Source organism: Podarcis erhardii (assembly GCF_964252035.2).
Source record: "Podarcis erhardii genome assembly, chromosome: 9".
Lineage (NCBI taxonomy): Eukaryota > Metazoa > Chordata > Lepidosauria > Squamata > Lacertidae > Podarcis > Podarcis erhardii.
The window spans coordinates 75638881-75666457 of record NC_138512.1 but is presented as its reverse complement, the minus strand read 5'-3'; the positions used below and the strand labels follow the sequence as shown (position 1 = coordinate 75666457).

Genomic DNA, 27577 nt, shown 5'->3' with positions numbered 1-27577 from the left:
TAAGGGAACAAGAGGTTTGAAGCCTTTGTCAAATACTGGGTGTTCAAGCTATTGTTAGTGAAAAGGGAGTGCGGTTTTGGCAACATCCAGCGGTATTTACTGTACTTGACTTCGTGAAGACAAAACAAAACATAATGGGCTTTAGTTGCTGCAATTGCTCTTGTTGAAATAAGGTAGTTGATGGTCTTCGAGTTATTTGCAAGCGAAACAGAGGCAGTGGATGTTGTGCAATTCAGTTTGTTTATGGTTTTTAAAGCGGTTATCAGCACTTCCTGGTGTCTTTGGCTTTGTTTTTTTGAGGTTGCTGGGTTTCCCCCCTTCTCTCCTCCCTCGCCTCCCTTTCCTTAGAAGCAAAGTGACTCCGGTATAATCTTGTGCGGGGAACTTCTCCAGCGTTAGACCATTGGAGTGAACGGGGCGTTTCTTATCCCTACTTTCGCAGGATGCACAAATCCCATTCATTCCCCTTTGTTGCTTTGCTCCTCAGCAAAAAGAGCTGTAGGTGGCAGAGCAGTTCAGCTCATTGGGGACTCACAAATCTTGACCGCTGCAAGCATTTCCTGTAAGGTGTCGGGTCCGGGATGTGTGTGGCTGACCAATATATGGGTTGCAAAAGGTGCCATTAATTCTGCGAGGCCCTTTCCAAACAAGTGGACCCGTTCTCTTTTTATAGCTACAGTGGTACCTCAGGTTAAGTACTTAAATCGTTCCAGAGGTCCGTACTTAACCTGCCATTAATTCTGCGAGGCCCTTTCCAAACAAGTGGACCCGTTCTCTTTTTATAGCTACAGTGGTACCTCAGGTTAAGTACTTAAATCGTTCCAGAGGTCCGTACTTAACCTGCCATTAATTCTGCGAGGCCCTTTCCAAACAAGTGGACCCGTTCTCTTTTTATAGCTACAGTGGTACCTCAGGTTAAGTACTTAAATCGTTCCAGAGGTCCGTACTTAACCTGAAACTGTTCTTAACCTGAAGCACCACTTTAGCTAATGGGGCCTCCCGCTGCCGCTACGCCACCAGAGCATGATTTCTGTTCTCATCCTGAAGCAAAGTTCTTAACCTTAAGCACTATTTCTGGGTTAGTGGAGTCTGTAATCTGAAGCGTATGTAACCTGAGGTACCACTGTATATTCTTTGCCTCTTGTTACTAGAAGTACCTGTCCTGGGGTAGCCACAATATCGGAACCCAAGTGGACTTCTGGGGTTATCCAGCTGAGCATAAAGACAAGTGTTTGTGTTGATGATGGTCAACACTAATTATCTGATAGCCTTTGATGTTTGCAAGCTTCTCGTGCTTCATGTGAAGCTGTCAGCTTCTCCAGATTGTTGTATTCTGCAGCTGCTAAACCAGATGAGGGTTTGAGCCAATGAGTCTCAAAGCCTTGCTGAGTTAGGGATTTCCCCCGCATGTGAAGACAGGCTCCGTTGTTGTGAGTGGATGAGAACGGTAGTGGGTTCAGTGGTCAAGAAGGCGGTTTTTGCACTTGCTGTAGTAGAGGGAAGTGAGAGGCAGGTGTGGCTTGTACGCCTGGGAAGGAAGCCCTTCTAGAAAAAGGAAAGCTCTGGTCCTAAACCTCTGCTGTCTTGTGGGATAGTTTTGGGAGAAGAAAAGGCTAAGGCAGAGCTTTCCAAACTTTTCATGTTGGTGACACACTTTTTAGACATGCATCATTTTGTGACACAGTGGGGAGCGTCCATGCGACACACCTAGACACTGCCGCTGACGCACTAATGTGTTGTGAGACAGTTTGGAATGCTCTGGGCTAAGAAGTACAGAGGTACTTTGGTTGTCGAATGGCTTAGTTGTCGAACAAATTGGCTCCCGAATGGCGCAAACCCTGAAATAAGTGTTCTGGTTTGTGAATGTTTTTCAGAAGCCAAACATCTGACGTGGCTTCCACTCAGCAAGCTCCTGCAGCCAATTGGAAGGTGTGCCTTGGTTTTCGAATGGTTTTGGGAGTTGAACAGACTCTCAGAACATACATACATACTGCCCAGGTTTGCACCCCCCTGGGGGGGGGTCACTTTGAAAGCTGCAAACACAGTGGTTTGATTTCACCCCCAGAGGCACACTCCATTGTCACTTGAGACAGAAGGTTGCCAACAAAATTCTTCAACATGTCTTTGTTGCAATAACATCCATACCTTATATCTAAAGCCCTATTGTACCATTGCAACAGTCATGTCTTCCCCCAAAGAATCCTGGGAACTGTGCTGATAGTTGTTAGACGGGCCCTATTTCCCAGAGTTTCCCAGGAGGAAGCACTGATTGTTAAATGACTGAGAATTTCAGCTCAAGCATCTGAGGTAGTGGCGTAGCGTGGGGGTGCAGGGGGGGCCGGCCGCACCGGGTGCAACATCTGGGGGGGGGGCACACTCGCCGCCTCCGGAGTCGCCGAAGAGCCTCGGGCGCAGGCTGTAGCAGAGCCCCATGTCTTGCGGAACCGACGAGCTGTGCGCGCGTCCGGACTGAAGGCGTCCATCCTTCTTCTGCTAGCCTTCTAGGACGCCTAGAGGACGCGCCAGGCAGCCCCTCCTCACAGCCCCGCCGCCGCTGCTGCAGCTGCTGGGCCATGTTGCATTTTCCTCGCCTCTCTGCCCTCCTCCTCCTCCAGGCAAGCGGCGTCGTTTGGGCAGCAGCGCCAGCGGCAACTCGCCTCAGATCACCTGACACGGACCTGCCGCCGTGGCTACCTTACCGTAAATACCCCAGCCTAGGCAGCAGCAAGAAGAAGCTGGCAGCGGCGGCAGGTTAGGGGTTAGGGGCGCAAATTACTTGCCTTGCCCCGGGTTAGGGGGCGCAAATTACTTGCCTTGCCCCAGGTGCTGACAACCCACGCTACGCCGCTGATCTGAGGCCCTTCTTTGTGTGTCTCCTTCGTGTGAGGCCTGGAGGGCAGCAAAATGAGAACGGGTCGTTTCTGCTTTGGCTCCCCACTTGTGGGAAGCTCTGTCCAGGAAGGCTCACTTGGCACCTGCATTCCATATCTTTAGGAGCCAAGCAAAACCATCCTTCTTCTGCTAGCCTTCTAGCTAACCATCTATGGCCGTTTAAACTGTATGTGTGTGTGGTGTGTGTGTGTGTTTATTGTTATTACTGTATGTATTTTTGTGTTTTTATATTGTAAGCCACCCTGTGATCTTCAGATGAAGAACAATACTGTATAGAAATTCAAAAAATATTGTTAAATATTGTACGTATTGTGATTTAATTGTATGTTGAGGATGCAGCCTGATAGTGCATCAGTGGCGGGTTTATTTTGTGAAAAAAGCGACTGAAAGTGCAATGAATAATAATAGTAAATGAGGGGAAAGTTGGAGTGGCTTCGGTGAGGTCAGAGTGCCTCAGGCAAGACTGTTTTGCTGCTCAAGCAAATTTCGATCTGAGAAAGATTGGGGTCCTTTGTGGTGCGGTTCTGACTGAGCATGAGCCTAGAGTTGCACCCTCTTTGCAGTGATCTGAGAATCCTGAGATTAGCCCCTGACATGCAGGACGCTTCAGCAGGGCACTCTAAAACTGTGGCTCCCCAGAACAGCTATTCAGGCATATTCCAGGTTAGGATTTCAGTTCGAGACATTGAGTCTCAGGGTCGTGGGTTCGAGCCCCATGTCGGGCAAAAGATTCCTACATTGCAGGGGGTTGGACTATTATTATTATTATTTATTAAATTTGTATACCGCTCTTCATCTGAAGGGCAAACCAGTGTGGCATAATGGTTATAGTGTGTTGGACTAGGACCTGGGAGACCAGGGTTCAAATCCCCACATGAAGCACACTCGGTGACGTTTGGGTGGTTGCCTTCTCTCAGCCTCATCCGCCTCGCAGGGGTGCTGTGAAGATGAAATGGGGGAGAAGGAGAACCACGTATGCCACCTGGAGCTCCTTGGAAGAAAAAGATGGTGTGCAGATGTAATAAATAAATAAAACGAGAATACAAAATACACAATGAAGTGAAAGCATATCAATAATCCAACAAACACATTTTAAAAGCCATAAAATGTTAATCAGCTGAGTAACAATAACAATTTATTATTTATACCCTGCCCATCTGGCTGGGTTTCCCCAGCCACTCTGGGTGGCTTCCAACAGAATATTAAAATACAATAATCTATTAAACATTAAAAGCTTCCCTAAACAGGACCTTCAGATGTCTTCTAAAAGTCTGGTAGTTGTTTTCCTCTTTGACCTCTGGTGGGAGGGCCTTCCACAGGGCTGGTGCCACCACTGAGAAGGCCCTCTGCCTGGTTCCCTGTAACTTGGCTTTTCGCAGCGAGGGAACCACCAGAAGGCCCTCAGCACCAGACCTCAGTGTCCTGGCAGAATGATGGGGGTGGAGACGCTCCTTCAGGTATACTGGACCGAAGCTGTTTAGGGCTTTAAAGGTCAGCACCAACGCTATGAATTGTGCTCGGAAATGTACTGGCTTGGAATGCCTGGCAGAAGGAAGCATTTTTGCCTGGCTCTTTTAATATATGTAATGAAGGTGCCTGGAGAGCCTTCTTGGGGAGAGCATTCCACAAACATGCAGCCACTGCAGAAAAGGCCCGTTCTCATGTTTCCACCCTCTGGAGACTAGACTTCTCACCTTCTCCAGGTAAGCGGAAGGAAGTCCTCCAGGTATGATGCTCAAGAGATCTGGAACAAGCACAATCTTCATCTGCACTGTTCCAGGATTGTCATTTGTTGTAAAACGATTCCAAATGATGTTTTTTGAACTGTTGTGACCCGCCCTGGGACCTTAGGGCAGAAGGCAGGCAAAATAAATAAATAACGAAGGCTGGGGCCTCAAGATGGGTTGGTTTGACATCGGAATTACGATGCGCGTTAGGATTTAGCAAATGCATCCCACTGGTGTTGAGGGTTGAGGTTGTAGCGATGATGAGCTGGTGAGTCACAGCAGAGGTTGAAAAGTGTTGCAATTAGGGAGATCCACTATCACTAGCTGGGATGGCGGTGGCATTTGTGGTCGGCCAATTATATTGAGAGAGAAAAGGGGAGTTATCTCTTCAAAACCAATGAATAATATTTCATCAAACGGAGTGGCAGGTGGAAGCTGAGAAAGATCTAGAATGCTGTCTTGGATTTCTCCCTTGGTTTCTGATAGAAAGGTTTGGGTATGAGGCAGGGCTTTAAACGAGGGCTCGGATTTGTGTTTGCACAATAAACTGTGGTTTCTTCTTCTTGTTTAGTCCTTTAGTCATGTCCGACTCTTCGTGACCCCCTGGACCAGAGCACGCCAGGCACTCCTGTCTTCCACTGCCTCCCGCAGTTTGGTCAAACTCATGCTGGTAGCTTTGAGAACACTGTCCCACCATCTTGTCCTCCGTCATCCCCTTCTCCTTGTGCCCTCCATCTTGCCCAACATCAGGGTCTATTCCAGGGAGTCTTCTCTTCCCATGAGGTGGCCAAAGTCTTGGAGCCTCAGCTTCACGATCTGTCCTTCCAGTGAGCACTCAGGGCTGATTTCCTTCAGAATGGAGAGGTTGGATCTTCTTGCAGTCCATGGGACTTTCCAGAGTCTCCTCCAGCACCAGAATTCAAAAGCATCCATTCTTCGGCGATCGGCGAGTAGCCCACTACTGGTATATGCTGCTCTGTTGCTCCGGCTTAGCTCTTCTCCTAGAGAGAGCAAGATGAACAAATCGGACCAGCAGCAAACCATAGTTTATGTTTAGGAGCAGCCAGCCGCTACCAAGTATTTAACCATAACTAGAAGCCAAGGTTAGTTGTGGATTCCGGGTTTGTTCTTCCTGCTTGCATTAGAGGAGAAGGAATGCAAGAGTACTTGGGCAGTGTCAGTTCTCTGCTTTTTCACAGTAAACCATGACATGCCAGAAACCATAGCTTTTTGTAATGCATGAGTGCAGCCTTTATTTTGCAACGTTTTTGAGAGCTGGCTACCCTAGAAAAACTAAAGCTGGCAAACCTGGTGCAGTATTTCCAAGCTGTAGAGCAGCTTTCAGCAATTTGCTCGGCTGTCTGTACCTGCACTCGAGAGAAGTTTTAATTGTTGGGCACCGACAATCCCGTAGTCTCTGTGGGAGTGTTCTGGTCTCTTGAAGGCCAAGCAAATTGCCTAGATCCATAGTACAAAATGAATAAATCTCATACCTGTCCACGCTTCAGGGAATATATTTTCAAACACGCATAGGACGTACTGTTCTGTGCTGATGGAGAGCTGTAAATATCCAGTTTTACATGAGCAGTCATCACTTCCTAAAGTGAAGCCTCTTGCTTGTAGGCATCACTCCAAAATCACAGCGCGTAGGATACATTAAGCAGCTCATATGGATGGAGTTTGGTTGGCAGTAGGGCTGTAAGGCTTTGACCTTCCTCTTCCCTCCTCCCTTGTAGCACTTGCAGTAATGTACAGGAATGATAATTTGGGGAAGGGCCATAGCTCAGTCATAGAATCGTAGAATTGTAGATTTGGAAGGGACCTTGAGGGGCATCTAGGCCAACCCCCTTCAATGCAGGAATCTCAACACGCAGTTGGTCTCCCATCCAATTTGAAAGCATACCGGACCCTGCTTAGCTTTGCAAATGTGCCAGCAGACTATCCTGAGCTTACATATTCCAATTGTCAGACTCAGGCCTCATCTGTGTTGCACATTTAAAGCTGTATCATAACACTTTAAGTAGTACTGGCTTCCCCCAGAGAATCCTGGGAAGTGTAGTTTGTTAAGGGTGTGGAGAGTTGTTAGGAAACCCATTTCCCCTTTGCAGAGCCACACTTCCCAGAGTTCCCAGGGAAGAGGGATTTATTGTCAAACAAAGGTCGGCAGTTCGAATCCCCGCGATGGGGTGAGCTCCCGTTGCTCGGTCTCTGCTCCTGCCAACCTAGCAGTTCAAGAGCATGAAGTGCTAGTAGATAAATAGGTACCACTCCAGCAGGAAGGTAAACGGCATTTCCGTGCGCTGCTCTGGTTCGCCAGAAGCGGCTTAGTCATGCTGGCCACATGACCTGGATGCTGTACGCTGGCTCCCTCGGCCAGTAAAGCGAGATGAGCACCGTAACCCTAGAGTTGTCTGTGACTGGACCTAATGGCCAGGGGTCCCTTTACCTTACCTAACATCGCTCAGAACCCTGAAAAAACTACAGTTTTTTTTTGGGGGGGGGGACCGCCTCTCCTGTTATGCCCTGCAGAGGACCTTAAGGTCCACAAATGACAACATTTTGGAGGTCCCAAGTTGCAAGGTGGTTAGATTGGTCTCAACTTGGGCCAGGGCCTTTTCAGCACTGGCCCCGACTTGGTGGGACGTTGTGTCACAAGAGACTAGGGCCCTGCGGGACTTGACATCTTTCTGCAGGACCTGCAAGACAGAGCTGTTCCGTCTGGCCTTTGGTTTGGACTCAGTCTGACCCTTATGTTTCCTTCCCCTTATGGTTTCAATCTATGGGCTACTATTAAAATGAGGCTGCATTTTAAATTGTATTTTAAATTGGTTTTTTCTTCTCCCCCCTATTATGTTTTTATTGTAATTTTACTGGTGTTAGCCACCCTGAGCCCAGCTCTGGCTGGGAAGGGCGGGGTATAAATAAAATTTGTTGTTGTTGTTGTTGTTGTTGTTGTTGTTGTTGTTGTTGTTGTTGTTGTTATGACTGTTTAAAGTGGGGGAGAGTGCTTTCAATGTATATTGCAGATGCAACCTCAGCGAAAGGCAGTTTCCTGTCTTCCTAAGTGGATGATTATTCATCTTTTTCTGCAAAACATGTCTTCTTTCTGAAGGTTCTGTTCTGCTTTTATCTGTGCCCTTTCCTTCAGAGCAAACCTGCCTGGAATATGATTCTTGTTGCAGATTGTCACATACTTATAAGGAAGGGATACAAACCTACCTGTAGGGGAGTCTGGCAAATCTTTGCTCCAGCATTTCTGTCCCTCACTCCCGACAAGATTGGGCATGCCACATTTCCTCTGTTTTTTTGGTGCTTTTGTTTGTGGCAATCATATTTGTGGATTGGTACTGTAGTTGTCAATAATTTAAAAATGCATTGCCTTGGACTTCCTGGACGGCCAGATTAATCGGATATGTGGGCCTTTAAGATGCCATTAGAGCCTATCTCCTGTTCTGAAGCCATCTATGGCTTTGCAAGGCGTAGAAATGACAGAAATATACCCCTAGAGCCCAGGCAAATTGCTTGATGTAGGATCTTATGCAAGGTTCCCAACTGACACTTCGTTTGAGGACAGTTCGCATAATTAACTGTTGGGTAACATGCCTGACCCCCCATCGCATGCCAGTAAACACATTATCCGACTTGTGTTTTGATTTTGTGTCTCCCCCACCCAAAAAAACTGGCACAAGATCCTTGCATACTTTTGCATATTGCAGAAAGTCTCATTCTTGTCACTTGCAAAAATGATGTGTGAGGCTGTTCCTTACATCCATATGGCTGGGGGGCAAGGGATCTGCGGCTTCAGATGTTTCTTTGCCACAGGGACAGATCTATACTTGCCTGGTTTCTTTTCCTGGTTTCCGTTCAAAATTGCAAAACAAAAGTTGCAAATGCTTGAAATCTCCCTGTTAGGCTGTCCAATAAGTCCAATAAGTTTGAGCGGAGTTAGCGCTGGCTATAATATACGGCAAATGGCAATTTTCAAAATAAGCGTCTCTGTCAACCAAGGAACACCTTTTTTTTTTTTAAGAGGGCAATTTCCTTGTCAGGGATTTGGTTGCAGAGGGGGAAGCAACAACAGCCCGAGTTGTTGTCTTGCTATTGTCTGAAATAACACATCATTCCAGAGAAGTTTTCCGCCCTTTAATTAGATGGATCACAAAGGCGTGGCCCAAACATAGTTTGGCTGCTTATTACACAAGCGGGAGGGGGGGGGATGAATGTCTGGTTAGCTAACTTGACCTTTTTCAGAGCTTCAGTTTTCCATCTGTGAAATGGGAACAATGGGCTCCCAAATACAAGTTGCACAAGAGCGGTGGGCCTTCTGCTAGCTGGAGATTCTTGCATACAGTGCAAGAACAACTGTGATTCCTGTATTTTTTTGGGGGGGGGTCTTGACTGGATAACCCTTTGAGTCTCTTCCGTCTCTACAATTCTGTGATTCTGCAAGTGCCTCGACTGACAATATGAGGAAGTGCCTTAGTTTCAGATCCTGATCACTTTCATTTCTGCAGAGGAAACTGGTGTAGCTCTATCTTAGCCTTTTCTGACTTGGTACCAGCATTAGAAACCCAGATATATAAGCTAATTGCCAATTGGCACCTTAAACCTTGTAGTTGTTTGGTCGTTTAGTCGTGTCCGACTCTTCGTGACCCCCTGGACCAGAGCACGCCAGGCACTCCTGTCTTCCACTGCCTCCCGCAGTTTGGTCAGACTCATGCTTGTCCAACCATCTCGTCCTCTGTCATACCCTTCTCCTTGTGCCCTCCATCTTTCCCAACATCAGGGTCTTTTCCAGGGAGTCTTCTCTTCTCATGAGGTGGTCAAAGTATTGGAGTCTCAGCTTCAGGATCTGTCCTTCCAGTGAGCACTCAGGGCTGATTTCCTTCAGAATGGAGAGGTTTGATCTTCTTGCAGTCCATGGGACTCTCAAGAGTCTCCTCCAGCACCAACCTTAATCCTAGGTTGCCACAATGGAATGTTTAGGTGCCATTTCCCCCACAATTGAATTTATTATTATTATTATTACGCATTTCATTTCTATACAGTACTGCTTTCTATTTTAAATGAAAAAAATCTCAATGCGGTTTGCAAGACATTAAAACATCAAATAAAAGAATCCAGAATGTAACAAATTCACAAAGAAAAGATTTCAGGTCCTTCTCTAAGTGACATTTTGCTTTCCCCATATTTTATCTACCTACCTAATTTATATAGCTGCCCCATAGCAGAAGTACTCTGGGAAGTCAGTGTGGTTTTGTGGTTAGAGTGTCAGACTAGGACGTGGAGATCAGGGTTCAAATTCCCACCATGACCTTGAACCAGTCACAGCCTCCTAACCTACCTCACAGGGTCATTGTAGGGATTAACTGAGGTGGGGGGTGAAGCATATACTCCGTGGAGAAAAAGGTGGGATGTACATTCAATAGGTAAGGGACGCGGGTGGCGCTGTGGGTTAAACCACAGAGCCTAGGACTTGCCGATCAGAAGGTTGGCGGTTCGAATCCCCGCGACGGGGTGAGCTCCCGTTGCTCGGTCCCAGCTCCTGCCAACCTAGCAGTTCAAAAGCACGTCAAAGTGCAAGTAGATAAATAGGTACCGCTCCAGCGGGAAGGTAAACGGTGTTTCCGTGCGCTGCTCTGGTTTGCCAGAAGCGGCTCAGTCATGCTGGCCACACGACCCAGAAGCTGTATGCCGGCTCCTTGGGCAAATAAAGCGAATTGAGCGCCGCAACCCCAGAGTCGGTCACGACTGGACCTAATGGTCAGGGGTCCCTTTACCTTTACATTCAATAGGTAAGCTCTTTTGCTGACCTGCTTAAGAAAGCCAGAGGGGCCAGCCAGATGGAGATGTCATTCACCAGTCCGGCATTCAGAGATCTCCATATCGTCTCAATTGGACCTGCGCCATTTGCAAAACGCGCCTGGGGAATTTCTAGCTTGGTGGCACCTTGCAGATTTTCATTTGTTTGTTTTGAAATCGTTTTTATTTGATTTTCCAATACAAAGTTATAAAAAATTCAAATACGTATCCATATACAGAGATTCCTCCGACTCTTTTTTAAAATTAATTTTTATTAATTTTCCATTATATAAAATTTAAACACATCATCACTATGCATTTTACTTCTTTAGCTCTTAAGAGCTTGTTGACTCCCCTCCTTTCCACCTTCAAAGTTAACCTTTATCTCATATCATTTATACATTTTCCAATTTACATTTCACTCCTTCAAAATGTCACAATTTTTAAATAAATATAAAAAAGGAAGAGCAGTTGTCATTATGTCTTTTTACAACCCTGCTGGTGTTGTGAATTGCTTGCAATAGTCCTTCAGATATTGTATAAATTTACTCCAATCTTTTTGGAATGCTTGGTCATTCTGGTTTCGGATTTTTCCCGTCAGCTTCGCCAGTTCTGCAAAGTCCATCATCTTCGTCTGCCACTCTTCTTTCGTTGGGACTTCTTGTTGCTTCCATTTTTGGGCTAAAATAATTCTTGCTGCAGTTGTTGCATACATAAAAAGTTTTCTTTATCTCCTTTTGGTATCTCTTCCCCCACTATACCCAGTAAAAATGCTTCTGGTTTTTTAACAAAAGTATTTTTATAGGTTTTCTTTAACTCAGATTCCTCCAAATCTCAGGACTTCCCCTGGAGTCCCATTTTAAACATTTAAAACCACATATTCTTCCAGACTCTTAACTATTACCGTATATCATAGTCCATCTGCTTGGTTTGCCATTCCTCTCTGGTAGGAAGCACCTTGCAGATATATATATATTTTAAAAAAGAATTTTATTGAAAATTTAAACAAAACATATTATCCAAAAACATATCATCCTTAATCCCCCCCCATTTTTCCTCCCTCCCCCACAACCCCCCCACCCCCCTGACTTCCCTCAGTTCCAGTCTTTGGTTTCTCTGTAAATGCTGTTCTCTGCATGTTACAAAGTTGTATAGATCCTTAAATTATATGACTTATTATTATCAATAAAAAGTTTGTGAATGTATATTCAAAACCTGCCAAGGAGTCCAATTCACTTTGTTGCGTCTTCAAATGTTTTGTAGAGGGTTCCCACTCATCTTTAAAATCACAGTTATCCTTGTCCCGTAGCTTATGTGTCAATTTTGCCAGTTCTGCATAGTCCACCAGTTTTTCTTGCCATGATTCTTTAGTTGAAGTTTCTTCAGTCTTCCATCCTTGTGCTATTAAGACTCTCGCGGCCATTGTCGCATACATGAAGATGCTTTTCAGTTTTTTTGGCAGGTCTTTCCCTACAATCCCTAACAAAAATGCTTCAGGTTTTTTTAACAAATGTGAGATGGAACATTTTCTTCAATTCATTATATATCATTTCCCAATTTTTTTTAATTACATTGCAGTCCCACCACATATGATAAAACATCCCCTCCTTTGCCTTACACTTCCAACATATATTTGAACTAGTTTTATACATTTTCCATAACTGCACTGGTGTCGCATACCATCTGTACATCATGTTCATGTAATTCTCCTTCAGTAAGGAACAGTCTGTAAATTTTAAATCCGTTTCCCATAATTTTTCCCAATCTTCCATCATAATGTTGTGACACCTTGCAGATATTTTGGACTCCCAGCCAGCGTGGCTGTTGTGTCTGAGGCTGCTGGGAACTGTAGCCCTAAACATTTTGGCAGGAGGGAATGGCAATGTTCTTTGTCAAGGTGGGCAGTGCGCGACATGTTGTGGCATTCCCCCGTTGGCTGTTCCTGCTGTGCTTGGAACAGGAAGGTCTGGATTTCTGCCTGTGGCTAAGTGCCGTCCAGGATGGAACCATTTGCTTTTCTTTGGGAGGGTCCAGGAGCATCTGAGAAGTGCCATGTGCCAATTGCCTCAAGAGTTCGTTGCGGGCACCACGTAAACAGACAGACGCTCCCTGTGAGCACTGAAGCCGTGGCGCTGCATTGTAGGGAGACTGAGTTGTCAGAACAAGGATGCTCAGAGGCTGTGAGGCACTTTGTGTTTCGCAACTGGGATATTGTGACGTAAGGAATGTTGTCTAACTGGGCACGGGCTGCCCCAAAGCTGACCGCGAGGCTCACGAGCGAATTGTGGGGGCCCCGTGTGCAAGTTGTCAAGCCGGATGTTGCCATTCCAGGTGTCTTCAGCTCCTCACCTGTTGAGGGTGCTTTGAGAAGACGTCTGAGGGCAGCCCTGTTTAGGGAAGCTTTTAATGTTTGATGTATTACTGTCATACCTTGGGTTGAATGTGCTTCAGGTTGAGTGTTTTCAAGTTACGCTCCGTGGCGACCCGGAAGTAACAGAGCGCGTAAATTCCGGGTTTCGCCGTTGGCGCATGCGCAGATGCTCAAAATGACGTCCCGCGCATGCGCGGAAGTGGCAAAATGTGACATGTGCAGACACGCAGTTGCATCTTACGTTCTATTCAGGATGAGAACAGGGCTCCGGAACGGATCCCATTCGCACCCCGAGGTACCACTGTACTGTATTTTAATATTTTGTTGGAAGCCGCCCAGAGTGGCAGGGGAAGCCCAGCCAGATGGGCGGGGTATAAATAAATTATTATAATTATTATTGAGAAGACACATTGCGAGTGCCAGAGGAAAGGGGCTTTCTCTTCCAGATCATGGGTTTGAACCGCAAAATGACATGCTTATATCAGTTGCTGCCTCGTTTCAAAATGGTCAGAAGTTTGTTGCTTCTGGGAGATGCTCCTAAGCGTCTTCTTAAACTTGTGTTCACCCCCCACCGCTGTTTCTGGGCTGGCAGCTTCCAGCATCCCTGAAACTCTGGCCGATGGAAGTTGGCGTCTAACAACATCTGGAGAGCCCTGTCTTTTCTACCCCAGCTCTGGAACATCTGCAGGGCATTACACTGGTACCTCGGGTTAAGTACTTAATTCGTTCCAGAGGTCTGTTCTTAACCTGAAACTGTTCTTAACCTGAAGCACCACTTTAGCTAATGGGGCCTCCTGCTGCCACCGTGCCGCCAGAGCATGATTTCTGTTCTCCTCCTGAAGCAAAGTTCTTAACCTGAGGTATTATTTCTGGGTTAGCGGAGTCTATAACCTGAAGCGTATGTAGCCTGAGGTACCACTGTATTGCTTCAGCCGACTTTCAGTGGGCAGGATATTTGGTGCGAAAAGGGGGGGGGGCGCAGGGTATGTGGATTTAAAACATACATTACTGTGGTAGGGTTTTATGTGGGATGCTTTTGGAAAATTAGAGTGCAAAGCTTTTAATAAATGCATGCAAGGAGCCTACAAAAGAGAGGTGTCGTAATTTAAGTCGAAGCTCCAGAACTGGTAGGGCACAAGGCTTGTGCTTTTAGAAGCTGATATGTCTATAAAGGAAGAGGTTGAAATTTAAAGGTGGTTTCAGCCGAGTGTCTTCTTTATGAGCCTTTTCTTCTCCTGAAGACATCCCGCAAGGCTCACGTGTTACTCAAAGTTGGCCCATTGAAATTAATGCGACTAGCCTAATTATGGTAATTGATTATGGTCTACTCTGAGTAAAAGCTAGTTGACTACCACCCGTGGTTCTCAAGTACCATGGTTGGTCCTGCAGAAATTGCAGCTCGCATACAGAAAGTGGGGAAGTTATCGAAAGACCTAAGAGAATAAGTTTTAAAGATTGAAATCGTATTTGCTTATTTCCTGTAATACAGAAATTTCATATTCCTGTAATATTTCAATATGAAACTTTGAAATCCTGCATCACAGTTTGCAGCAAACCATGGTTTCCTGTTGTGTCCAAACCCAGTCAGCCAAAGCTTGCCTCCAAACTGTGGACAGCATCTAGCTAGACAGTTCTGCTAGTGTGAGGACTTAGAGCTGTGTGGAATTTCCCTATCCTATCCTCAGCCTTCACGCTCCCTAAATTTGTTTTGGGTTTCCCCCCAATCCCTTTGGAGGGGATTTAGAGGAGGGAGACATAGGGAAAGGAGAGGGCAGAAATGTTCCATTGCCTGGCTGGAAGTCCTTGCACTCGTGGAATCAGCTTTGTTTTTCAATCCCGGATTGCCAGATTCAGGATGGAATGGCAAACTGGTTTGTCGCATACTGAGGTTATGCCAAATCCCTGTGTCTAATTGGAGGAAGGCATGCAGAACCTCAGCTTGTGTCTGCTTGTTCTCCCCCAAGTTATGTCTTAACAGCCATTTCGTGTGTTGAGATGACACGGCGCCATGATGTTCCTAGGCAATCGGATTTCTTGTCTAAAGCACTCTGTCTGCGACAAAAATGTGTAGCTTTGGGGATTCTTTCACAAAACAATTTCAAGATGTATTATTTTTCAAGTCCACGCCTTGGTGCATTTTCCCGTTGTGTCCCCAGTGTGATCTGCCCAAGCCAGTCCCTTCATACTTTCTGCAGAAGAATTTCCCAAATCACCATTAGGCTTAAGATCATCCTAAACCAGGGATGAAGGGACACGGGTGGCGCTGTGGGTTAAACCACAGAGCCTAGGACTTGCCAATGAGAAGGTTGGCGGTTCAAATCCCCGCGACGGGGTGAGCTCCCGTTGCTTGGTCCCTGCTCCTGCCCACCTAGCAGTTCAAAAGCACAAAAAGTGCAAGTAGATAAATAGGTGCCGCTCTGGCGGGAAGGTAAACGGCGTTTCCGTGCGCTGCTCTGGTTCGCCAGAAGTGGCTTAGTCCTGCTGGCCACATGAGCCGGAAGCTGTACGCCGGCTCCCTCGGCCAGTAAAGCGAGATGAGTGCCACAACCCCAGAGTCGGCCACGACTGGACCTAATGGTCAGGGGTCCCTTTACCTTTTAAGCTAGGGATGGGGAACCTGCCGCTCTCCAGATGTTGCTGTAGTCCATCTCCCACCAGCCCCTGCCTGGCATGGCCAGTGGTCAGGGGTGATGGGAGTTGGGGTCCGACAATATCCAGAGCACAGTAGGGGACTGGGTTTAGGCAATGGATCTGGCCTTACCTCCCCAACCCTCTGCAGGTTGGGTTTGACAGATGGGCCCGCTGACAATGATGTTGTGAGCCCTGTGCTTTGCAAGCCCTAACAATCAGCTAATAAGGTGCCTGCAAAGCTCTTGCTTGCTTTACCTGATCTACACCTGATGTCGCATATAAAACGTAGTATGGCTGGTGGACTTGGCTTGACCAGATTTTGCGGGGGGGGCGGGCGGGCGGGGGGGGGGAGAGGCCTAATTTGGCTCGCAGACCAGAGGTTCCCCACCACCCATCTAAAGGCCGTCCAACATGTCCTCAGCGCTGCACAACAAAGAAGAAATTAAGTCCCTGCCGAAATGGGGTCTCATCCTTGAGCTGTCACTCAGGCTGTGTCACAGGAGCCTGCCGGCAGTAAATAACACTGATCGCAGTTGCAGTTAACTCTTCATTAGCAAAAACACAATCTTCTCAGACTTGGCTGAGTGTCAGGCCTAATGAGCACAGTAGGTCATCTCGGGTAGGTCTTGCTCCCATGAAGCAGTTTCTGAGAATGAAGATGCTGGAAAACACCCTGGGGTATGCGCAGCTCTGGAAAAGGCACCTCCCTTCTCTTCCAGTATGCTCAGCGACATATACCAGATGGTATATGCACACTAACACGCCTGGCATAACACAGCAAGAAGCGTGAGGCATTGTAGAGCTAATGACTATTTATTTACACGCTATGTACAGACAAAAGCATAATGGCGTCCATGCTCTCCAGTTCTGAGAAAACAATAGGCACAAGTCAAAGTACATTACAAAGTACATACTATACAGTGGAAGAGATAAGACTGTCTTCCGTTTCCCACACTCTTCTCAGACAGGCATGTGATTTACACCCATCACAAATGCAGCATCGGAGGAGTGAAATTGCTAACAGAAGATCCCGACATCCTCCACAGCTGTCTTAAGTCCCCTCCTCTCCAGGGCTTTCCCCAAGCAATCTGAGACTATGCCTGCGTGAAGGTAACTACTCCACCCTCGTCACGCCTCTTCTGGTTCTGGGAAAACAGGAGGGAGGGGAACTTGTTGCAGCAGGAAGGAGAGACACCTGTGACTCTGCACCAGCCAGACTCTTCTCTGCCTCTCGGCCTCCCCTCTCTTCTGCTTCAGCTTCTGCCTCCGATTCTGGTCTTCTTTCTGCCACAGACTCTGCCAGCTCACAAAGATCTGTTAGCTTCCGACTCCTCCTCTTCCCAGTCATCTCCTTTTGACCACTCCTCAGCCCACCACCATCCCGGGCTCTGAGCCTTTTTCCCTTGGGGGTTCCCCAGCTGGTTCCTCCCACCATTCCTCTGCATCCAACCAGTCCGTGAAGTGCTGTGGTTGGGAGCTCTGACCATTGAAGGCTTTGAACAGCAGCTGAAGCCAGAATCTGTGCAAAGCGGCAGAGAGACATTTTTAAGTTGTGTCACTGCTGTGCCATGCTGCTCTGGTGGAGAGCGTGGGTTTTGTACGTATGTGTGGAGTCTTCCGCATGCAGGAGCGTTTTAGCTCTTACATCCAGAATCCTTTCAAAACTAGGTGGAGGGAAGAAGGTGGAAGTAAGCAGCCCCCCCCACAACACCCCAGCATTTCAGAAACCCTTCTCTGGAAATGCTGGAGATCTTACTCCCATTGCACACAGCAATGTGAGCGCACTGTCAGCAAACACATCGTCCAAGTTGTTCCTGGAAGAGGCTGGAGTGTTGCTGCTGCCGCTACTTGAATATTGAAACCTGCCTTATCAATTCCTGGCACGGGAAGGTGGGGTTTGGCCTTTTCCTGCTCGGCTTTTGCTGTTTTGCATATTCTCCTCGCTTTCCAACATGGCTTAGAGAAGCTGCTGGTGGCGAAGCACAGAGGAGCATCATTCAGGCTGGCCGCTTGTTCCCGTTGCAACTCAGCGTTGCCATGGGAGGAAAACAGGGCAGTGCATGTCGTTGTGGCCCCCAGCTGCTTTCTGCAGAATGCATTTATTCACTTGGACTTCTGTCCAGCCCTGGCATCTATATTCTAGAAGGTGCTTGCCAGCCAGGCTAGTTATCCTCTTGGCTTTGATTGCACCATCAAGTTTTCAGACCCTGAAAAGGCTGGCAAAATCACAGCTGCCTGCTGCTTGGCCTATAGCCTATTGGATCCATCCATCATCCCTGGACTGTTGGATGCTTAGGAGCACTTTTCGGCAGGGAGGGGCAACCTGTTGAGCTCCAGCTGTCATCAAAAACCAGGCTCAGGGCGGCTAACAGCAAATTCACCGTATTTTTCGCCCTATAGGACTCACTTTTACCCCTCCAAAAATGAAGGGGAAATGTGTGTGCGTCCTATGGGGCGAATGCAGGCTTTCGCTGAAGCTTGGAGAGCGAGAGGGGTCAGTGTGCACCGACCCCTCTCACTCTCCAGGCTTCAGGAAGCTGTCTGCAAGCCTTGGGAGCCCACGGGAGTTCCCACCGGGCTCCCACGGCTTGCGGAGAGTTGCCTGCATCCCGAAGCCCGGGCGCGCTGAGCAGTCGCTCCCGGGCTTCGGGTAACTGCGCAAGCCATGAGACGGCTCCCACGGCTTGTGGAGAGCAGCCTGTTCTGGGGGCTGGGGTCGGGGGAAGCTCGGGCTTCCCCCGCCCCAGCCCCGCGCCGGGAGGGGGGGAATAATTCCCCCCCCCCCACCAAAATATTTGGTGCGCCCTATGGGCCGGTGTGCCCTATGGGGCGAAAAATACGGTAAAACACTTAATTGTAAAAGCAGCATAAAATACAGGAAAAAACCCATGAATAACCATAAAATTCAAAGTTCAGAAATCAATTTAGGGGAAATCTATCTAATAAGCATTAGATAATCTCCAGGGCTAGCTGGCTGAATTGGTCCTACTTGGGCCAGTGAGGAGGCCGGGGGAGAATTAGCTGTGGGGTCTCAGAGCGGGTGATCTTCATAAAAGGGGATGGGGAGGGAAGGGAAATAAAAGATCAGGCTGAATTCAAATTAAAGGCCAGGTGGAATAGCTCTGTCTTATAGGCCCGACGGAAGGAGGTTAAATCATGAAGGGCCTTAGTCTCATGGGACAGAGCATTCCACCAGGTCGGAGCCATCACTGAAAAGGCCCTGTCCCTGGTGGAGGATAGTCTGACTTCCTTAGGGCCCGGGACCTCTAAACTATGGTTATTCATGCACCTTAAGGTCCTCGGCAGGGCAGGGCAGGAGAGGCGGTCCCGTAAATACAAGAGCCAGGGGTGATGGCAGCTGGGAGTCTGGAGGGCCCTGGGTCTCCCTTCCATACTTTTAAAGCTAATGACATGCTGGTTGGATGCAAAGGAATGGTGGGAGGAACCAGTTGGAGAAAACCCCCAAAGGGAGAAGGCTCAGAGGCCAGGGATTGGTGGTGGGGTGATGTTGGGGGTCAGAGGGAAAAAACTGGGAAGAGGAGGTGTCGGAAGATGAGGAGGGAACAGGGCTTTGTGAGCGGGGGGAGTTGGTGGCAGAGAGAAGTACAGAATTGGAAGCAGGAGAGAAGGGAGACCAAGAAGCAGAGATGACACAGGGGTGTCTCCCCCTCTTGCTATGACCAGCTCCTCTCCCTCTTGGTCTCCCAGAACCAGGAGAGGCATGAACAAGGCAGAGGAGAGGTTGGCTTCATGCAGGTGTAGTCTCTGATTGCTTGGGAAAAGCCCTGGGGAAGAGGGGGACCTAGGCAGCTGTGAGGAAGAAGGGACCTTTTATCTCAGCAACTGCTTCATGGGGGCAAGACCAGCCAGAGATTACTTGCTGTGCTCATTAGGCCTGACACTCCTGTGCAGATCCTGTTTTTGCTAATGAAGAGTTACACAGTGTGATTTACTGCCGGCTTGTTCCTGCCAGCTTAGAAAGGACATCTTGTCTCTGCCTTTGCCAACCTGGTTTCCGCCAGGTGTTGTGGAGCACAACTCCCTTCCGCTCCTGCCAGCACATGCTCAGCAGTTAAGTATGATGGGAATTGTAGTCCAGAGAAGCTGGAGGGCACCAGGATGGCGAAGTAACAGAAGGCGTTTACTCCTACAAACTCCTAATGACCAAAAGCCAATTGAAATGTGACTTTGCCGTTTGGACTCTAGATGACAAGCATTCAGACCTTGCAGATGATGATGATGATGATGATAATTTTTAATACCCCGCCCATCTGGCTGGGTTTCCCCAGCCACTCTGGGCGGCTTACAACCGAGTATTGAAAAAAATACAGCGTCAGGCATTAAAAACTTCCCTAAACAGGGCTGCCTTCAGTTGTCTTTTAAAAGTAAAATAGTTGTTTATTGCTTTGACATCTGCTGGGAAGGCATTCCACAGGGCGGGTGCCACCACTGAGAAGGCCCTCTGCCTGGTTCCTTGTAACCTCACTTCTTGCAGTGAGGGAACCGGCAGAAGGCCCTCGGCTCTGGACCTCAGTGTCCGGGCTGGACAATGGGGGTGGAGATGCTCTTTCAGGTATACTGGGCCAAGGCCGTTTAGGGCTTTAAAGGTCAGCACCAACACTTTGTATTGTGCTCAGAAATGTAATGGGAGCCAATAAAGAACTTTCAGGAACAGTGTTGTGTGGTCTCGGCGGTGGAGATGCATCTGAGTATAATTGGAAAGAGAGGATCAGTCAGGATGAAAGCAAAGAGGAAGAGGAAAGATAGCTGTATAGGGAGCTATTCCTCTGAGTTCTCCAGAACTCTTCCTCACCCTAAGCAAATACGATATCTTGGTATTTGTCTGCATTGCTACCAACCTGAAGATGGAGGGTGGGAATAGGGACCCATGAGGGTCATCCAGTCCAACCCCTGCAATGCATTTCAGGGGGTAAGACTATATGGCCCTCGGAAGCCCTTCCAACTCTATAATTCTGTGATTCTTCGATTCAAAGCAATTCCCATTTGGGCATCCACTGCAGGGGAAATTAGGGAATCTTCTCCTTCGAGATGAACCATACCCCCCCCCCCAATTCCCAGTTTCCTTCCGTCCCATTTCCAGCAAAATGTGCAGGCACCGTTCTTCTCTTTTGGTGTGTGTGAAATGAATCTGCTCCCCTCTTTACAGTGTTGCGTGTTGCTCCTGCCTCTGGAAGAATTCCTCCTGTAGCTTCCTAATAAGCACCACATTTGTTTGGCTTCGGGAATGCTTCCGTTTCTGGTGCCTCCATCTCTCGAACGTGAGAACTCTGCTGGATCTGGGCAAGGAAGGTCCATCCGTCCCATCATGCAACATCAATAGTTGTGGGATGATGGGAATGGTCTTCCAGCAACTTCCAAGGGACTACAGATGCCCCCTCTCAGGTCTAGTCGAACACCCTGCTTCCCACAGCACCCACCCAGATGTTCCCAGATGTTCCTTCAAGCAGGCCATGCAGACATCTGTCCTCCCCTGTTTGCCTATTCCCCAGCAAGTGACACCTACAGATACACTACCATTGAATCTGGAGTCTCCATTTAGCTATCCTTGTGGCTAATAATAGCTGCTGTTAAACCTTCCTAGTCTAGTTCAACGGGGTCTGAAAGTGAAGGGTTGAGGACTAACGCTGTCAAATTTGGGCACCCCATACCCCCACGTTGTAGAGAAGCAGTTCCCAAAATTGGCCGCTACTGCCCCCTGGGGGGAATTACTGGGGGGGTGTTTGTGCTAAGAGGTGGCAGGGAGCCGCTGAAGTGTAAAGTGACTCTCAGACTTTGAAAAGCTGGTGTCCCTGGACCAATTTTTGTTGAATTAATTAAACTGGCTTTAATTGGGTTTTGAACAAATGTGCAATTCATGTTTGGAATTTCATGGCGTTCTTACGGGGCACAGGGGGTGGGTTTGTGGGTGTCTCCACGGATGCTGATTTAAGCGGCATTGCTTATCTTCTGCTTGTACCCAGAAGTATAAAAATAGCAGCCTCTCTCTCCCTAGTTTGTCTATACATACCTGTGCTGGGCTGAGTGATGGAGAGAGTCCGATGGTTTTTGCCTAAGGCTGGGGCATAATTAAGCTCCCAAGTTCGGAATTCTTGTAAATTTCTTGCGGAAGGAGCGATGGAATGCGGCGGGTTACTTTTTCAACCTGAAGTTCCAGTTTCGGATGTGTTTGCGTGGTTATGCGTCCAGTTTGGGAAAACAGAAAAGCCCGTAAATAAACCAATCAGGGTTGGAGATGATTTGTTAATCCTCCAGCGCCTTACAGCCAGCCTTGGGAAAAGTGCTCAGAACCGCCTAGTAATTATAGTGTTGCCTTTACATCCCCCCCCCCAAAGAAAACATTGAATAGCTATCCATCTATATGGGAAAGGAGTATAGAGTTTAAGTAAACACAGAAGCAAGGAATGCTACGCCATGGGGAAGTAAGCTGAAATTCCTCTCTGGTTTATGCTTCTAATGCAGATATGTGAGATACACACACATATATACATATATGACCTATTTAGTCTGGTATTGGGGGTTTCATGTCTCCTCCACTCCCATTCTGCTCTGCTCTACTTTTTCTGGAATAACATTAAAGCAAACACTGACTCCTTCTGATCAGTGATTTTCTTTGGGGCTTATTATTCTGCTTTCGGGTCCCAAGACTCCATACTCCAGTATATAGTTCCTTGAGCATGTGCAGAATGCCTTGCCACCTCTGTAAACTAGGCGCAGTCATACCTTGGTTATGGAACATCTTAGTTCCCAAACGTTTCGGCTCCCGAACACAGCAAACCCGGAAGTGACTGTTCCGGTTTGCAAACTATTTTGGGAAGCTGAACCTCCGACAGGGCTTCCGCGGCTTCTGATTGGCTGAAGGAGCTTCCTGCAGCCAATCAGAAGCTGCGCTTGGGTTTTCGAACGTTTTGGAAGTCAAACGGACTTTTGGAACGGATTCTGTTCGACTTCCAAGGTACGACTGTGCAACCCTTCTGCGTAAATCGGCAATAAAGGGGAAAGGGGTTGTTGGGCATAGGAACTAAAGGAGCTGCCTTTTAACCAAGCCATAGAATTATTGAATCGGACGGGAACCTGAGAATCATCTAGTAGTCCAACCCCCTGCAATGCAGGAATATGCGGCTGTCTTATACGGGGATCGAACCTGCAACCTTGCCATTCTCAGCACCATACTCTAACATGCTGAGCTATCCTGTGAGTCACACTCTTGGTCCACCGAGCTCAGGATTATGAGCAACAGCTGGCAGCTGTTTGGGGTTTTAGACAGGCCTGTCTGGAAGTGCCGGGAGTTGTTTTAATTTTTATTTTTAATTAAATTTGTATACCGCCCTTCATCCGTAGATCTCAGGGCTGTCCACAACATAAGTTTCCAGTTCAACCTGGGACCATCTACAGGCAAAGCGGATCCTCTACTACTGAGACACATTACAGTGGTGCCTCGCAAGATGAAAAGAATCCGTTCCGCGAGTCTCTTCGTCTAGCGGTTTTTTCGTCTTGCGAAGCAAGCCCATTGACGGCTTAGCGGATTAGCGCTATTAGCGGTTTAGCGGCTTTTAGCGGCTTATCGGCTTAGTGAATAAGCGGCTTAGTGGCTTAGAAAAAGGGGGGGGGAGGGAAAAAAACCCGCAGGAACTCGCAAGACATTTTTGTCTTGCGAAGCAAGCCCATAGGAAATTCGCTTTGCGAAGCACCTCCAAAACGGAAAGCCCTTTCGTCTAGCGAGTTTTCCGTCTTGCGAGGCATTCGTCTTGCGGGGCACCACTGTATTATTATTATTATTATTATACAAAACCGTAAAATTGTAGAGTTGAAAAAGACCACAGGGGTCATCTAGTCCAACCCTCTACCATGCAGGAATCTTTTGCCCAACGTGGACTCACACCTACAACCCTGAGATTAATAATCTAATGAGTTACTGATTTATTGCAGTTGCTGTTATATTTGTGGCCTCTCCTTCCTTGGAGGTTTTTAAAGCAGAGGCTGGATGGCCATCTGTCATGTGTGATCTAGTTTAGGTTTCTGCAATGCAGGGGGTTGGATTAGATGACCTGGGGGGCCCCTTTCAACTCTAACAGTTCTACAATCCTATGATTGATTTATATTCTACAATCTCCCAGACCGGGAGTTCAAGCGCTTTACACAAATTAAAACAACGTGGGTAAAAGGCAGAAGGCTAAAAACGTATTTTAAATAATACTTAAATGGTAATGGAATAAAGCAATAGATAAACAGATCTATTAAAAGGCTGATAGGAAAAGCAGTGCAGCCAGCACTATTTAAAATCCCGTTCCTTAAAAAAAAAGGGAGCAGACCCCCAAATCTGGCTGGAATAAATCAGTCTCTACCTGTCAGCAAAAGGAGAACAAGGATGGAGGCAGTCTAGCCTGCCTAGGAAGGAAGTTCTAAAGTCTGGGAGCCACCACTGAGAAGGCCCCGTTAAAAAAAATTTGCTTTATACCAGGGCATCTCATTGTCCTGTCTAGCTCATTTTGACTGCAGAGACTGGCAGCCACAATCCTGGGTTTTAGGTAGGGACCGTTCTCAGCCAGACCTGGAGAATCTGGTAGCAGGACTATACCTGGGACCTTTCCCACAAAAAACAGGTGCCCTCCCATCGCAGTTGCATCTGCACCAGACATTCAAAGCACTTTGATACCGCTTTAACAGTTGTGGGGGATCCTGGAGGCTGTAGTTTGTTGAGGGTCCTGAGAATTGCTGCTCTGTGGGAGGTCAGCACCCTAAGCAAACTACAGCTCCCAAGATCCTTTGCAAGGTGGGGAAAGAAAACCGTGGCTGTTAAAGGGACGCAGGAGTGCTTTAAATGCAAGGAGTGGGCGTGACCTGAGCTGTGTGGTTGTGTGAATTGAGCCCCAGCTCTTTGCTGCTGAACCCCGAGGCAGGCAGGGTTTTTTTTGCAACCTTCCCCTTTGCTTTACTGCCTCCCAGTGGCTCATAGCTTCCCCTTGGATGTGAGAGATGCTTCCAGGTGTGGAAGCATCGGCGGGGAGGCCGTTTGTTGCACACAAGGAGGTTTCTCGCTGTCCTCTTCTGCGCCATCCCCTCTTCCCCAGATGGCGGGTTATAAACGTGGGCAAGCAGAACTGGCAGAGAGCTCCTGCTTTTTGCCCTCGAGCCGCAGCCTTGCCCACCCCCTTCCTCCTGCTGCTTCCCTCCTCTGGGTACCATACCTCTCTCAGTTCCTGCATCTTGAAAGGCTTTTTAAAGGAGAAAACAGCCAGCTTTGCCGGGTATCCAACCTAAAAGCACTGGCTGAAATGTGCAGGGTCGCTTTAATTGTTCAATCCCCCCCCCCTTTTCTTCCTATAGACCAGCAGAGGCAGGAAAAAAAAATGTTGAGATCCAGCAAAGTGCAGAGGCAGGCAGTGTCGTCTAGGGAAGAAGGAGAGTCCAGGTTCCCGGACTAATCTGCTGTGCCACGGAATGCAAATTTGCAAGGAATTAGCTTCGCGAATCCTCCTGGCACCTTTTGGCTTGGGAAGCCGTTTTCTAAAGACCGCTGTGGACGAGGCATCATCTCTCTGCCTCTCTCTAAACTGGATTTGAGGCTTGCCTTTCTGCAATCTGACGGGTCCGTTCTCTTTTTCCCACCCATCCGCCGCTCTCCAATTGGAATCGAGTTGGGTGGGGGGGGGGGAGGAGAAGAGATGCCCAGGCTTGATTGATATTAATATTGAAGCCACGGCTGGGACCACGAGCTACTCCCTTGCCTGGCCACCTGGGTGCAAACTGTCACCGGAGGAACAAGTGTTGCTGGCTGGAGCCTTTAAGGGGAAGGAGATCTGCAAAGGGGAGAGAGACCAGTCTTGCCTTTTGGCTCTACAGCATCTCCCTTTAAAGTTGCAGCCTAGGTAAGTTCTTTCTCTCTGAGAATAAACACACAATCTCCTGCCTTCGATTTGGGCGCTGCTGTTGCCGGGCGATGCGTCCCCTTCAACAGGTGATTCCGCGAACTCTTAATCCGCCAGCTTTTTAAATATTTAATTGCAGAGAGTAAGGCGATACTTTGTTGTTTTTCCTTACGAGCCGTTCTGCCTTAATAATGAAACATCTGGGTCGATTCCTATCCGGACGCTGAACGAAAAGGAAATGTATCAGGGTTATTAAAACAAGGTTGCTTGTGTTTGCTGCGTAAGGAAATAAACCAAGGTGTGTGTGTGTGTGTGTGTGTCTGTGTTCTCAACTAATACATCCTAACAGCACAGATTTTTGCACACTGTTGATCCTACCCAGGGTGACGTGTAGAATAAAGGGGGGGACGACCCATCACCATTGATCATGGGATTAATTGATCGGCCAACTGTATGTAAAGTGCCCGTCCAATGCTGAAATATCTGCTCCCGGTGGCTTTGCAGCTGTGCAGCTTGGCTAATTAATCCGCACAGTGTTATGTATGAGATGAATGAAAATTCAGAAGTGCCTAGCCATTTGGGGTCTCCACCTCCCCGGAAAGGTACGACTTGTGTTTTGATGGGCAAGAATCTGAAGATTCTGCCTTACCTGGATTTCCAGCATAGAAATTCAGAGTTCTTTCTCGAGATCCGTGGCATGGGAGTTTATCTGTTTGTTCATGGTGTGTGTGTGTGTGTGTGTGTGTGTGTTCACGTTTATCTATGGATGGATTGAGGGATAGATTTTGGGTTTCACCCTGGCTGCCACTCCCCACTTCCTTGGTGGCATTAAAGTTCCTGTAGCCCCGAGATCTTCCTCCTCACGCTTCTGTCTGTACACAGCTTGCCAGTATTAGGACACAGCTTCTCTGGAAATAATGTCCACCCCTCTCCCAGTTTTATGAAGTACAGTGGGAATACTCACATTGTCTAGTCTCTGATGCTTTTTGCTTATTTAGCTCTCCCACAGCATTGCGGCCAGATTGATTCTTTCCCAAATCCCTGCTAATACGTCTTCGTTTTGTGGCTTAATAGTTTCCTCTGAGTTGAAATGGCCACAAGTTTGGATCAAGGTGTCTTCCTCTTGTTGTTGTTGTTGTTTATCTCCCTTTCTGTTTTATTACTTTCTTCTGCCTCACACACATCTAGGGACATGAATTTCTTATCTCAAATGGTTTTGCAACACCATCGTTTTTTCTTTTGGTCCAAAATTCAGCATGTTTTGGATTTGTTGGTGTTCCTTTGGCTATTGCAGATGAAGATCAACATCTGCCTTGAATTCTGTCATTAATTTAGTTTTAAGTGGGGATCTTCAGACAACCTGTTGCTGCAGGCACACCTGTGCCCTATCTTAGAATCAGTGCGAAGGTTTTTTTTTTTTAATGTTGTGGCAGGTTCTTGTGCTTTTATTCATTTATTGGGGGGTGGGAATTATACGTATTTCTTCATCAGGGAAATGAAAAATGCTCGTTCCACAGGATGGCTTGTAGGACGGCTATACTGTGAATAATCTATATCATCTCGTTACCCCTGTGTGATCCTGAGGGGTTTGGATAACACCATTTCTGCTGTTGCTCACAGTTTAAATGTAGCATGTTAAATCAGTTCCCCCTTAGGACCTGAATGATCTCAGATCTTACAGTTTTTAGTAGCTTATGTGCAGGCGAGGATCCTACCAGATTGTGGCCCATGCAAAATTTACGTAGCAATTAAAAAATCTGCAAGCTGCTGCATCCTCCTTATTTATTCCTAGTCGGCTCATATTATTGTTCCCATTTCATGGACAGGGTACTGTGAGGCTAAGACGACCCAACCAAGGAGCCTCTCCCACCCAGATCCTTCCTCCTGAGGATTTTATCCCCTGGGCTTCCACAGCCTAGCCTTTGAGTCAACAGAAGACATGGGATTAGCTCTCTGATTTTATGACGATTGCATAGGATGCTTGTCTGGGATCATAGTGTGAAGACCGCGGTGGGAAAAAGTGTGCAGAGGTTGTGTGGCACAGATGATCACATTTCTTTTTTAAAAAAACCCTGTTTGGAAGCATGAAGGCTAGAGCCTTTTTAAAAACAGAACAGCAAAACACACAAAGCTGAGATAGCTAAGAATCTCAGGTGTTCCTCCTAGGACAATGCAACTTGCCAGGTACTTTTCAAAGCGTGGCTTTTGAGTTTTTATGTAGCAGAGCCTGTGGCTCGGGATGTTGCTGGACTCTTATTCTTGAATAG

The 27577-nt window shown here is 47.5% G+C and overlaps 1 protein-coding gene across 6 annotated transcripts in view; it reads left to right on the top strand.

The window, feature by feature from the left end:
• Window positions 1-27577, top strand: part of SLC4A11 (solute carrier family 4 member 11) — a 252993-nt gene that overhangs the window by 79728 nt on the left and 145688 nt on the right. Inside the window, exon 1 of one of the 6 annotated variants that reach the window (XM_081876741.1) lies at window positions 24815-25310. The exons of the other annotated variants lie outside the window; for them this stretch is intronic. The gene's annotated coding sequence lies outside the window, so the exon portion shown is untranslated. Of the gene's footprint in view, window positions 1-24814; window positions 25311-27577 lie in introns of those variants that run through there. 6 annotated transcript variants of the gene reach the window in all.